This window comes from Vombatus ursinus, unplaced genomic scaffold, assembly GCF_900497805.2.
Source record: "Vombatus ursinus unplaced genomic scaffold, bare-nosed wombat genome assembly UNPS02014945.1, whole genome shotgun sequence".
NCBI lineage: Eukaryota > Metazoa > Chordata > Mammalia > Diprotodontia > Vombatidae > Vombatus > Vombatus ursinus.
In genome coordinates, this window is record NW_020954723.1 from 1,463,785 (window position 1) to 1,478,564 (window position 14,780).

The window sequence follows — 14,780 nt, forward strand, 5'->3', positions numbered from 1 at the left end:
AAAATGCAATGGGATTACATTGTGGAAAAATCTGACTGGAATTCAGACTTCCTCAATTCATTTCGATTAATACTAAAAGATGCCTTTACAAATATTATTTTTTGGGAGAGGAGGGAAGATGGTAGAGTAGGTCAGAAAAATCCAAATCCAAAAGAGATAAAATAGCACATCAGGGCAAACACAGAGTAGGTAAAAATCAGTAACAGCAGGGGCAGAACAGCAGTCCTTTGGGAACATTTAGAAAGGATCTGAAGAAAAATCCCAGGACCAGGTTTGGTCCCTGTGAAGAGTAAACACCTCCAAGCTAGATCCTAGGTGCCCTTAAACAACAAGTGGCAAGCCCTGGGGTCAGCTGGTTTGGGAGGCTGCCTCAGCCCAGCTAGAAAATACCCCAGGACGTTGAAGGGTGCTGGGCATCTGAGCCCAGGAAGATCAAGGGAACCTCTGCTGACAAGGAATGCCAGACCCAGCTGTGCTGCAGAGAGTCAAAAAGGAACCAGCACACACCAGGTGAGTGCAGAAGCCGTGAGGCCGGGACGCCGTTGGCTGTGGGCACTCTCCAGGAAGCTGGATGTCTTGGTTTCAGTTTTCCAGGCTAGAGGGGAAAACTGAAGGAGGCTCTAAGGCCTGAAGTGATTGATTACAAAAACCAAGCTACTACAAATCTGAAAACCATACAGGCAAAGGAGAAAGAATTCAACTATACAGGGTTACTACACGAATACCGAAGACCAGGTCAGAGGAGGATTCTGAAGCAAAGAAATCCTCTTCTAACCCAAAGAGTGATGTCAAATGGTCACCAAAAAGAATTCATAGAAGAATTTTTAAAAGACTTTAAAAATTGAATGAGAGAGATTGAGGAAAACCTAAAAACAAAACAAAACAAAAAACTTAAAAGAAAAAGACAGAAAGTCAACTATTTAGAAACAGAGATCCAGAATCTTAAGGAAGAAAATGACTCCTTGAAAATCAGAATTGGATAAGTACGAGAAAGCTGGTGAAGTTATAAGAGATCAAGAAATAATAAAACAAAATATAAAGAATGAAAAAATAAAAGAGAATGTGAAACATCTCATAAGAAAAACAACTGATCTGGAGAAGAGATCAAGAAGAGAAAACATAAGAATAACTGGACTACCTGAAAGCTATGATCAAAAAAAAGAATCTTGATACAATAATACAAGAAATAATTACAGAAAATTGTCTCAAAGTATTAGAACAATAGGGGAAAGTAGAAATAGAAAAAATCCACTGAACTGATCACCACCTGAAAGAGATCCTATGAGGAAAATCCACAGGAATATCATAGTCAAATTCTGAAACCCCCCACTCAAAGCTAAAATGTTACAAGAAACAAAAAAAAAAAAAAATAAAAATGGCAGTGCCACAATTAGAATCACACAAGACCTAGCAGTGGTGACACTAAAAGACCACAGGTCTTAAAACACTATATATCAAAGAGTAAAAGAACTGGGGTTCCAGCCAAAAATATTGTACCCAGCAAAGCTAAGCATAATTCTGAACGTTTAAAAAAAAAAAAAGATATTTAATGAACTGTCAGACTTTCAGGACTTTGTTAAAAAAAAAAAAAAAAAACAACAACCTGAACTTAATAGAAGATTTGACATACAAGAGCCAAGAGAAATATAAGATACATACCAAAGACTAATTACAAGGGACTCAATAAGGACAGACTGTTTACCTTTTATGCATACAAAATGCAAAACGTATATCTAAGATTATAAATAATTAGGTACATAAGAAAGTTCATAATTTAATAAAGAAAGTTCAGAATTCATAGTTCATAAAAAAGATGGGGGTAGACCTAAATATATGACTTTAAAACTGATCAAGAACTGCTAAAATGAGGAATTATCTTACACAAATGAGGTGCAAGAAGAACTGACACAGAAGAATTAGATGGAGGAGGAGGGCTGTTAGTTGTGGAAACCCCCTTTCATTGGGAATGGGTTCAAGAGGGAATATAAGAGTATAAAATGTATAATATTTTAATATTTTATTTAATTTAATAAACAAAAGAGTATAAAAGTCTAAATTCAGAAAGAAATAAAATGCCAAGAAGATAGGGAGGGGGGAGAGGATAAGGGAGGGATTTCTAGAGGGGAGGGTAAGGGAATAGGTCAAAGGCGGGAATATAGAAGGGCGTTTAGATTTATAGTAATAGAAGAATAAGGGAGGAATCCTGGGGGTGGGGGTAGGTTAACTAATAGGAGGGCAAGGTAGAAGTGAAGTAGAAGAGTCAGGAGGGATAGGAAATAAGAGACACACACAAACATGAAGCAAAGATCAGAAATAGAATTTGTAAGAGAAAGTATATGTTTACCTATCTATGCATGTATATGTATATATGTGTGTATGTATCTATATATAAATATATCTACACTTAATTGTAGCTTTCTAGGGGTGGAGGAGGAAGGGGGGGGAAAGAACAAAGTAAAAAGTTCACAGCAGAGAAGCAAGGAAAAGACGGATAGCTCTCGACACAATGTGGAGTATTTATTCCATAGACTCTCTTGAAATGGAAATTTATTGCTATGTAGTCTGAATCCTCTCATGTTCTGTTGTGTACAGGACTTTTTTTTTAATTTTTTATTTGGTATTTAAATTTATAATATGTTTCTTTTTCTTTTCTTATTGTGTATTTAAGTTTTAGAAAAATAAAATAAAAAAACAAATATTATTTATTAATACAAGTTTTACATTACCTTGACCTTTATATTAAGATTTCAAATCATTTTATAAATACAGTGATATCATTTAAAAACTAAATACACTGTGGTATAGACATGTAAGTTTTAACAGTGATCACAAAATGTCTTGATGCCATCATCAATTATGACATTATATAATGTTAGCACAGAGGTAGAAGGGATCTTATTAATCATCTTAATCAAATCTCTCATTTTATATATAAAGAAATAGGTGCTAAGAGGATAAGGTACTTGCTGACTGAAACCCAGGTCTTGATTCCTAGAATTCAATACCCTTTTCTGCTACTATGGGGTCTTCTGTATTAAAAGGATCCTGAAAAATCTGAAACTTGGAGAAATCTAGTTAAACTTATAATAGTAAGAACAATATACATATATATATAAATAGTGCTCTATGATTACAATATGTGTACTTTAAATCAAAACAAAATTTTAGGGGTGGAAGGATCATCAGAGAACTTAATTTGTATTTAAATGTATTGTTGTTGTTCAGTCCTGTCTGACTCTTCATTTGATCCTATTTGGATTTTTCCTAGCAAAGATACTATAGTGGCTTGCCATTTCCTTCTCCAGCTCATTTTACAGATAAGGAAACTGAGACAAAGAGAGTTAAGTGACTTGCCCAGGGTCAAACAGCTAGTAAGTGTCTTCAGCCAGATTTGAACTCAAGAAGATGAGTCCAGGCCCAATACTCTATCCACTGCCCCACCCAGCTGGAGTAAACAAGTAGTTGCCAAGGAAGAATATCACATGGGTATAATGCTCCCTAAAAGAAAAAATATGCTAAATTTTATCCTATAAGGGTCAAAGTAATACATAAGCCTTTACAAGACTATGCAAAAATGAAACATCTCCCTGATAAAGACTTAGTTTTCTAAGAGGAACTCCACATATCATATCATAATTTTTGCATTAATTTTTGAATTTTTCAAATAGAACTTAAGGCTTTCAAAAAGAAAAAAGAAAAAGCATTTATTATTATAGAAATAATAGAGAAGTCAAAGTTTTCCACATTTGAACTAAAGATTTATTCCCATCATCTTAGAAATGCCATTAAAAAGGCTAAGACACACATCAAGTTAAATACATGTAAATCAGGAGCTCAGATAGCTATGCCAAGAAGTTGTAACTCTTCCGTTCTACTCTCCAGTGTGACAGAGCTATGTGAAACCTTATCAGGGGTTCCCCACCCCTGCCTTAGGGAAATCAATCTCTGAGCCTCAGCTTTCTCCAAGGTTTAGAAAAGAGGGTGGTGTACTATATGTAAAAGAACTTTTTAAGCTGCAAAGAGCTTATGTATTATAAAATAATACTACATATTATGATTCAAATATAAAGGTGTTATTATTGTTGTGGTATTATCCATGTGCTATTAATATTTTGAGCACATTTTAAATTGGGGACCAGATTCCCTTACTGCTTAATATGTACCTAGCCTGACTTAAGTCAGTATGTGTTAAGAGAAATAAGGAAAATACAATTAAGATAAAGCAGGTGCAAAAAATTCACAAAATGTATTCCAAAAACCCAAATAATTTCTTTTCCCCATTACCCAGTACTGTTTCCTTTCCTTTAAAGTAGGTAACTGAGTATTTGTTACATTAGATATTTTAAACTTTGAAACAAAATAAACTTAAGTATGGATCTATAGCTGATGACAGAATTTAAAAAAAAAACTGGGTGGAAAAAAAACTAGTTTAAGAATCACAGCTACATTTCAGGCACTATCTTGAGATCTAAAAGACATGTGGCAAATAAAAGATAAAGTGTAATTTCTCTGAACCGTGTGAATCAGACTTTCAATAGCATCTGGAACTACTATGGACAAATACCGTTCAATACTATTCCCTTTCCCTCTCTCTCTTTCTCCCTCTCCTCTCTCTCCTTTCTTCCCTCAGCATGGGCCCCTCCCCTCCACTACCCCCAGCTACTCTCCTCCCTCCTTTTCTTTCCCTAGTACACACATGCACATTTTACAAGAGACTTCTAAATATGTCCACAGATATCACTTTAATTTCCCTCATTTATTTTTCAAGTAAAGTCTCTTAGTAACATTGTTATTTGTTCTAAATAACCACTCCCATGTATATCTTAGCTAATCCTAAGCAAGTAGAAACCTGTCTAAGGGAGTTCAGATTGCTACCTTCAAAAAAAACACCTATTCCTTCCAGTCATACAAGAAAAAGCTACAAACTCCATACTCCAGGCAAGGTGTTTCTATGCTATTAAACAAAAATAAAATTAGGTCTTTACCTGTATGTGCAGTCCTTTTTAAAACACTTCTGTTACAAACATCTTGAGAATTAGGTTACTCCTGACTCACGTTTATATGAAGTTCAAAAATGGAAATACATCTATGGAATTAAAGCAGAGGACAAAAAAAAAGTTTATTTCAATTTGAAGTAATTGCATGTCAAAGATAAAAATATTTTCAAGGGAAATGATATTTCCACACTTGCTGAAGCCAAGTAGTTCCTGTAGGAAACCTGTTTTCTATGACTCAGATTCAGCATAAAAACGTAGGCTGTTCTTCCTGTCTCCCCATCAAAGGTCAGCCAATTGGCTGATGACGTTTTCATACAACTTGGATTCAAACCCCATCCCGTCCGTCTGCCTGAGAACTGCCACAGTGAGATCAATTGGGGGAGCAGGGGAAGAGAGAGTCCACCTCAACTAAAATGCTCTTCAGAAAGGCAAGTAACCTTGGGCAAGATGCTAAAAATTGCCAGGCCTCAGTTTCCTTATCTGTAAAATGAAGGACAGGAATCAGATGCCCTCTGAAATTCCTTCCAGCTATAGTCCATGATTCTATGACCCTCTCTATGCTACATGTGCATAAAATATGATGATATAACCATTTCTAATCATCAAGATGACTTGTCCAGAAGTTGTAGAAACCAATTAGACTTAAGATATGAAAAACAATATTATAACCTCAAAAATATCACTTTTGAAACAAGATAAAAAGTGACAAACTAACTTCTCTGGAGTTATAATAACTCTGAGCAGGAATGAAGAGATGAAGCAGGGACTTCCAGCCCTGGTTATCTATCGGGGTGGGGAACCTGTGGCCTCAAAATCCTTTTGACCAAATCCAAACTTCACAGAACAAATCCTTTTATTAAAGGGATTTGTTCTGTGAAGTTTGGATTCAGTCAAGGGCCGCACTTGAGGACCTACATCACCACATGTGGCCTCAAGGCACAGGTTCTCCGCCCCTGCAGATCCTCTATATAGGTACATGAAAGGTAAAAGACTTGCCAAGGCATGCCTAAGAGTAGATAACAATATCTGAAATTTTTAAAATTGGGCATTTGACAAAATGGAATAGGAACCCAATAATTTTAAATTATAAATAGTTTTGCACATATAGCTAGCTAGATTTAGCAAACTGAACAATGCAGGCTAATAATAAATAATATAAACACGGTAAGGTCTTCATGAAGAAGCAGGACAGCAGAGTGGATAGAGAACTGACCTAAGCTAAGACTTGGGAAGACCTGAGTTCAAGTCCCATTTCTGACACATAGTTGCTATGTGACTCTAAACAGGTGTTTTAACCTCTCTACCCCTACAGAACACTCTGAGACTTTGTTTAACAAGAGAAAAAAAATCTTTCCTCAAAAAATTATGATGTATATGCCAAGTATCAATGGTAAGATAAAAACTGTCTATCAACTATACAAGACTGGAAAATCTTCATTACAAAGTATATTAAAATCTCTCAAAACAGATCAAGGAAAATTAGCTTCCTTTGTTTTTATTTTTCTTTCCAATATTCAAGGCAGACAGCAGCAATGTCTGTCACATGACATAAGAGCCACTTAACTAGAAAAAGAGAGTGGCTTCTACCCCACACACAATCTTAAGGGTCTACTTAAAAATTCCTGTCTTTTTAGGAAAACTTCAAAAACACAACCCCTTCAGAGCAGCAGCACTTGTGTTATAACAACCACTGTATTCCCAGAACTGAATCCAAGGACTTGCATACAGCTAAATTTTTTCCATTGAAAAATACTAAGAATATAGCCTAACATGGACCTAAGGGGAGCTGGGGGTGGGGGGGGGAAGGAGGGAGGGGCAGCACAGTCCTTTCAAAAACTAACAATTGTTTTGAGTGCTCTATGGGGTGTGAAGCAGAGTTCAGTCAAAAGACAGCAGACCGGAAGTAAGAAAATAGAAGACTGAACAGGGTTAAATTGGTCACCACCAGCAAGTGCTCTGTCCCAAAAGAAAAGGCATCAACTTTTTCCATATCAATTTGAGTTGTCAATTTCTCTTTCAGAAAAAAAAGTAAAAGTTCTTTCATATTAATTTTCCATTATCTGGGCCATTTCAACACATTAATATTCTTGAAGAAAACAAAAGAACTTTACAAAGAGATACATGAAAATTAGATCAAAACCACAAACTACCCTTTCTCCTTAACATATTAAGAATTATTTCTAATGTTAATTAGCTGTACATCAATGATGAAATAATTTCCCCTAAAATATCTACCTTAAGTATATGACCAACAGTTCTTATAACACCACATTGTAACCTTTTCTCAAATGCTGATTTTGAGCCCCTCTCAAAGGAGATTTAGAGCTGGATGGGATCTTAAAATGAGATGAGTCACCTGCAAGATAAGAATTAAGTGACTTGCCACTCAGCTAGCACTGGAGGTGGAATTTGAACCCAGGCCCTCGTGACTCTAAAGTAGTTTGTATCATGCTGCCTCTTACTCACCTTACATTCTCTCTTCCCAAACGGCAATTCTTCAAACAAGTCTACAATTGGGCAGGTCGGCAACAAGCATTAAACTCTTACTATGTGCCAGGCACTGCAGTGACTGCTAGGGATACAAATAAAAGGAAAAAGAAAGATAGCCCCTGATCCCTAAGGAGCTTATATTCTCATGGATAAAAAAATACATAAAAAGAAGCTACAGGGGTAGAAGGAAAAGTAGGCATGGTGGCAAAATCCAGAGTCAGAAGCGCAGCAGAGAGAGGAATGAAGCATAGCTGGTCAGCACCCAGGAGTGTGCTGGAGCTGGCTCAAGTAGGCTCACAAAAACTGACTGTTAAATTTTCACTGTGGGCATTTGCACCTCAGAATCACCAAACTCTATAAATTGGGGCTTGATTTAATGTTTTTGCTGATTCCCAAGACTCAGAAAAAGTGATGTAGAAAATGTCAACAATGAAGATTCAACCTAAAAACGTCTTGTATACTTTTTTGTTTGTTTGTTTTAGGCCATTGGGGTTAAGTGACTTGCCCAGGGTCACACAGCTAATAAGTGTCAAGTGTTTGGTCTGAGGCTGGATTTGAGCTCAGGTCCTCCTGACTTCAAGGCCAGTGCTTTATCCACTGTGCCACCTACCTGGCCCCCATACTTTTTTTTTTGAAGAGCCAATTATTAAACATTTACCAGCACATATTTGTCTGAGAACCGTCCCCAAAATGAAGGCCCCAGAAGGAACTAGTCAATAAGAGAAGGCAGCTGGCATGGCAGAGGGATGTCCTACAGTGAAAAGGCCCCAAGTAATGGGGGAAGTTCTACGGTGAGAAGTTGAAAAAAAAAAATTTAACCATTATGGTTTGGGGATTTGGATTCTTTTTTTTAAACAAGATTTTAAAGGATAATGAGGTATGAAAAAAAAGCAGATTTGGAGTGTGAAGGCCTGAGTGTGCACTGAGTGTGCAGTGCCTACTTCACCGAGCTCTTGTGAGCACCGAATGTTCGATCCAATCCAATCAGCATTATTAGAATTTTACTTCTGAAAAGGACCATAGAGATCTAGCCTAGCATTCCCATTTCAGAGATGAGGAATTAGTGTCAAAAAACTTAAGTAACTTACCCCTGGTCACATAGCTACTTGAGTGGCAACAAGAGGAACAGATTCCAGGTGTACTACTTCCTAATCTGTTAAATCCAATATCCAATAAACCCAAATCTTTAATGCCTCTTTGTGAAGGCTACATAAATTTCATTTATTTTTTATGTATGCCCATTTTGCAACCAAAATTTTAAAAACTGCTTTGCCCTTTATTTAAGGGTGGAGTAGATATTAATCAAGATAGTCTTTTTCATTTTTGCACAAACAAAGCCAATGCAACTAAGATTAGAAGGAAGGTAGAAAATTGGGAAAGAATTTTTACAACCAGTCTCTCTGATAAGGGCCTCATTTCTAAAATATACAGAGAATTAAGTCAAATTTATAAGAATACAAGCCATTCCCCAATTGATAAGTGGTCAAAGGATATGAACAGACAGTTCTCAGATGAAGAAATTAAAGCCATCTATAGTCACATGGAAAAATGCCCTAAATCACTTCATTAGAGAAATGCAAATCAAAACAACTCTGAGGTACCACATCACACCTATCAGAATGGCTAACATGACAAAACAGGAAAATGAAAAATGTTGGAGAAGATGTGGGGAAACTGGAACATTAATGCATTGTTGGTGGAGTTGTGAAATGATCCAACCATTGTGGAGAGCAATTTGGAACTATGCCCAAAAGGCTATAAAAATGTGCATACCCTTTGACCCAGCAATAGCACTTCTAGGGCTATATCCCAAAGAGATCACACAAATGGGAAAAAGACCTACATGTACAAAAATATTCATAGCAGCTCTTTTTGTGGTGGCAAAGAATTGGAAATTGAGAGGATGCCCACCAATTGGGGAATGGCTGAGCAAGTTGTGGTATGTGAATGTGATGGAATACTATTGTGCTATAAGAAATGATGAACAGGCTAACTTCACAAAAACCTGGAAAGACTTGCATGGTCTGATGCTGAGTGAAGTGAGCAGAACCAAGAGAACGTTGTACACAATAACAGCCACGTTGTGTGATGACTAATATTGATAAACTTAACCCTTCCTGGCAGTACAAGGATCTAAGACATCTCCAGAGGCCTTGTGATGGAAAATGTTATCCACACCCAAAGAAAGAACTATGGAAGCCAAATTGCTACTTTTTTTCTCTTAGGTTGAGTTTTGTTTCCTCTTTCTGATGGTTCCTCCTATTGATTTAATTTCTACTTACAACATCACTAATGTGAAAATGTTTAATATGAATGTAAATGTATAGCCTATATCAGATTATGCGCCATCTTGGGGAGGGTGGTGGGGAGGAAGGGGGAGAAAAATTTTAAACTCAAAAGCATATGGAAGTAATTATTGATAAATCAAAATAAATAAAAAAATTAATTTAAAAAAATATATAGTCTTTTTCTACTGTAATCCACCTGTAGGAGAGGCAAATACAATTCTTCTTGCCAAAAATCAAGAGCATAGTATTATTAAGGTTTTATCAAAACTTCAAATTTCAAAGAATCCACTTAAAAAGTTAAATGCTTTCTTTATAATCTGGAATGTTTCTAAATCTTTACTCAAACCTTATAGTTTTAGTCTGAAACTATGCTCATCATATTCTGATTTCTATCACAGCAGTCACATCTGCTCTCCTCCAGAGCAGGGGTATTAAACTTCCAAGCAGCTGCAAAACTTGGAATAAACCAGGACCAAATTAAAATGTAACTGGGAAATATTTAACATAATAATAAAGATACAATAAGAAACAGATAATGTTGAATTGTGGTTTTCTAAGTCAATATGCAGCCCCACTGCTCTAGAGCCATCCATGGCCTCCTTTTCTAGTATTAGCATCTTCACTCTAATCGATAACGCAGTTATGCATACTGAAGAGCAGGATTAGGACATCAGCCCCTCCTCATCACTGTATTCACCTACCTATGCCAGCTGAAGATCTCAATGTTGCCACTTCAGTTAGATAGCAACTAAAAGTAGGGAAATTTAATTTAGAAGGGCAATCATAGGAAAGATACAGTGACAGAAATTAAGTTTCAATACTGTAGCAATTTGAAGTATGTTCTCTTACTCTTTATTTACAATGAATATAAGTATCAAGCAAAGAATTTGCAGATGTAGCAAGGCAGACATTCTACCAGTGCTACACTGTATCCACTAGGCAGTTTCAGGTAGCCCTCTACTACCATTCAACAAAATGGCCTCCCCTTTTTTTTAAAACCCCCTCTACTATTGTCCCCCTTCCCGTTTTCTTTCCTTTTCTTGCATATTGCTTAGTTCTGCCAATGATATCCCTAGTCATTGATCACCATCACCCAAACTACCATGGATCTCTGGGGGTCCCCAAGATCCTTTCAGAGGGACCACAAAGTCAAAACTATTTTTGTAATATTATTAAGACATCATTTGCCTATTAAAATGGTCCTCCCTTTTCAAACTAAGGAAAATAACATAACGAATGAATGCAGATTTAAAGCAGAAGCAGAGATGAGAATCTAGCTATCTTCAATTAAGCCACACATTAAAGAGCTTTGCAAGAAATATTTAAAATAGGGGCAACTGGGTGGCACAGTAAATACAGCACTGGCCCTGAAGTCAGGAGGACCTGAATTCAAATCCAGCCTCAGACATGCCCTAGCTGTGTGACCCTGGGCAAGTCACTTAACCCCAACTGCCTCAAAAAAAAAATTTTTAAATAATGCCTCAATTTATTTTTGTTTTGGGAAAGTTATTTTTTTTGTAAAAAGTGCTACTTATGTTAACATGTAATGGGTTTAATTTTAAGTGAATACTTTAAATTTTATCCATTTTAATTTTTAATATAAAATATCAAGAGATACTGGCCCCATTTTTAAAAGATCTTTGGGGTCCTCAAAAAGAGTGTAAAGGGGTCTCAAGACCACTAAGTTTGAGAATCACTGATCTAAACTCACAGTTTCCACTATCTCTAGTTAGGCTTTATTCTATTCCTACCTTCCCTGACCCCTCTTCAAACTAATTCATATCATGAAGCTTTCCCTAACCTCAACAGTCTACTCATTTGGTACTTCTTAGTGACTATGTTGTATTTATGTAGGCCAATATCATAGCTTCCCAACAGAGTATAAACTCTAGAAGGCAGGATATATGAGTTTAGACTCCTGGTATGGAAGTGATTAGTAAATATTTGTTGACTGATTAAACCCATGAAGTCAGCCTCATTAGAACAATGCCAGAATTAAATAATCACTGACTAGGTGCTAAAGCCCACAGATTTTTTTTAAATTCATTAAAAAAAAGTAAGAACATTCAACTTAAATAGGGCATTTCCTTGAAAGCTATTTGTAACCATTATATATTTATAATTTCAACATCTTTTAAAGATGTGACCAATAATATAATTCTCTTTTTCAGAAACCTAAAATGCAGGGGGTTAAATAATTTTATAAAACATTCTACAACAAACAATTAATTAGAGGGCCTTTCCATTGCCTTGGTCTATTAGTGTGTATGTATATGTATATGTGTGTATATATATATATAATACACACACACACACACACACATATATGAATGTGTGTGTATATGTATATATGCGCATACATGAATATTTGGACCAGGTGCTGCAAATGGACAAATAAGGCCCAGAACTGAACAAGGTAAACAAAGTAGTGTACAGTAGATTACATTTTGGGAAACTGACATAATGCTTTAGTGAATTCCAGGCTGCTCCTCAGGTGAGGTGCTGTGGAGGAGGGAGTGAGGGAAAGTGATACATCATGTCCACACAGTCTCTTGGTGAAACCCTCCAGTTGTTAATTCTGTAATGACAGAACCTCCAAGGCATTAAGGTTATGGATGACAAAGGACAATGAAATGATGCATAGTAAGCACAAGCATACCACCATATATTTCCAAAGATGTCCAAAGCCCAAGAAAGTGACTAAAGAATATCACTGTGACTCAGGAACTATATGAACACAATCACAAAACACTTTTCACACAAATAAAGTCAGATCTAAATAATTGGAAAAACATCAGTTGCTCATGGGTAGGCCGAGCTAATATAATAAAAATGACAATCCTACCTAGCTAATTTACTTATTCAGTGCCATACTAATCAAACTACCAAAAATTATTATATAGACCTAGAAAAAATAATAATAAGATTCATTTGGAATAACAAAAGGTCCAGAATATCAAGGGAACTAATGAAAAGAAATGCAGGGGAAGGTGGCCTAGCCATTCCAGACCTTAAATTGTATTATAAAGCAACAATCATCAAAACTACTTGGTACTGGCTAAGACAGAATGGTGGATCAGCAGAATACATTAGGTATGCAAGACACAGTAGTCAATGACTATAGTAATCTACTATTTGATAAACCCAAAGAACCCAGCTTCTGGGTTAAGAACTCACTATTTCACAAAAACTGCTGGGAAAACTAGAAGAGTATGGCAGAAACTAGGCACAGACCAAAATTTCACACCATATACCAAAACAAAGTCAAAATGGGTTCATGACTTATATATAAAGGCTGATACTATAAGCAAACTGGGAGAGCAAGGAATAGTTCGTCTGTCAGATTTATGGAGAACAGAAGAATTTACGAAAAAACAGGAGAGAGAGAACATTTTGAAATACAAAATGGATAATTTTGATTATATCAAATTGAAAAGCTTTTGCACAAAGTCAATGCAACCAATATTAGGAAGGACGCAGAAAACTGGGAAAGAAGTTTTACAACCAGTATCTCTGATAAGGGCCTCATTTCTAAAATACATAGAGAACTAAGTCAAATTTATAAGAATACAAGTCATTCCCCAATTGATAAATGGTCAAAGGATATGAACAGGCAGTTCTCGGATGAAGAAATTAAAGCTATCTATAGTCACATGAAAAAATGCTCTAAATCACTATTGATTAGAGAAATGCAAATCAAAACAACTCTGAAGTACCACATCACACCTATCAGATTGGTTAACATGACAAAACATGAAACTTATAAATGTTGGAGAAGATATGGGAAAATTGGAACAATAATTCATTGTTGGCAGAGTTGTAAAATGATCCAACCATTCTGGAGAGCAATTTGGAACTATGCCCAAAGGGCTATAAAATTGTGCGTACTCTTTGATCCAACAATATGATTTCTAGGGCTATGTCCCAAAGAGATCATAAAAATGGGGAAAGGACCCACATGTACAAAAAATATTAATAACAGCTCTTTCTGTGATGGCAAAGAATTGGAAAATGAGGGGACGCCCACCAATTGGGGAATGGCTGAACAAGTTGTGAATATAATGTCTGAACAAGTATATGAATGTAATGGAATACTATTGTGCTATAAGAAATGATGAGCAGGCAGACTTCAGAAAAACCTGGAAAGACTTAAATGAACTGATGCTGAGTGAAGTGAGCAGAACCAGAAGAACATTGTACACAGTAACAGCCACATTGTGCAATGGCCAACTTTAATAGACTTAGCTCTTCTCAGCAATGCAAGGATCTAAGACATCTCCAAAAGGCTCATGATGGAAAATGTTATCCACATCCAGAGAAAGAACTATGGAGTTTGAATGCAGATCAAAGCATACTATTTGCTATTTTTTTTTCCTTCTGTTTTGTTTCCTCTTTCTTGTGGTTCCTCCTACTGGTTCTAATTCTTCCTTACAACATGACTAATGTGAAAATATTTAATAGGAATGTATATGTAGAGCCTATATCAGATTGCACACCATCTTGGGGAGAGAAGGGGAGAAAAATTTTAAATTCAAAAGCGTATTGGGGCAGCTAGGTGGTGAAGTGGATAGAGCACAGCCCTGAAGTCAGGAGGACCTGAGTTCAAATCCAGCCTCAGACCAAACACTTGACACTTACTAGCTGTGTGACTCTGGGCAAGTCACTTAACCCCAATTGCCCTAAAAAAAAAAAAAAAAGCATATGGAAGTGATTGTTGAAAACTAAAAATAAACTAATAAAAAAAAAGAATATCACTGTGGAAAAGTATGATCAGAAAAAGGAGGTCAGTAGAACAGGTGGTGAGATGGATAAAACAGTCCAAGAGTCCATTCGTAGCATAAAAATATAAAAAGACCTTCACCACAGGATAAGAAGGCTTAGTTGGGTTTTAACCTGCACAAATAAATGAAGGGGATACTCATATTGGATCACAGATCCACTGAGTTATTCTACAATTAATCAGGAATTCTGTGCTTCAGTCAAATGGTCAGACTCTTGGCCCACA

General features: G+C 36.2%; 1 protein-coding gene across 7 annotated transcripts in view; it reads right to left on the reverse strand.

Annotated features, from left to right (window-relative positions):
* LOC114030082 (signal-induced proliferation-associated 1-like protein 1) overlaps nucleotides 1-14,780 on the reverse strand; it is a 375,977-nt gene that overhangs the window by 330,549 nt on the left and 30,648 nt on the right. For 6 of the 7 annotated variants that reach the window (XM_027844744.1, XM_027844746.1, XM_027844748.1 and 3 more), the window contains exon 2: nucleotides 4,986-5,086. The exons of the other annotated variant lie outside the window; for it this stretch is intronic. The gene's annotated coding sequence lies outside the window, so the exon portion shown is untranslated. The remainder of the gene's footprint in view (nucleotides 1-4,985; nucleotides 5,087-14,780) is intronic. 7 annotated transcript variants of the gene reach the window in all.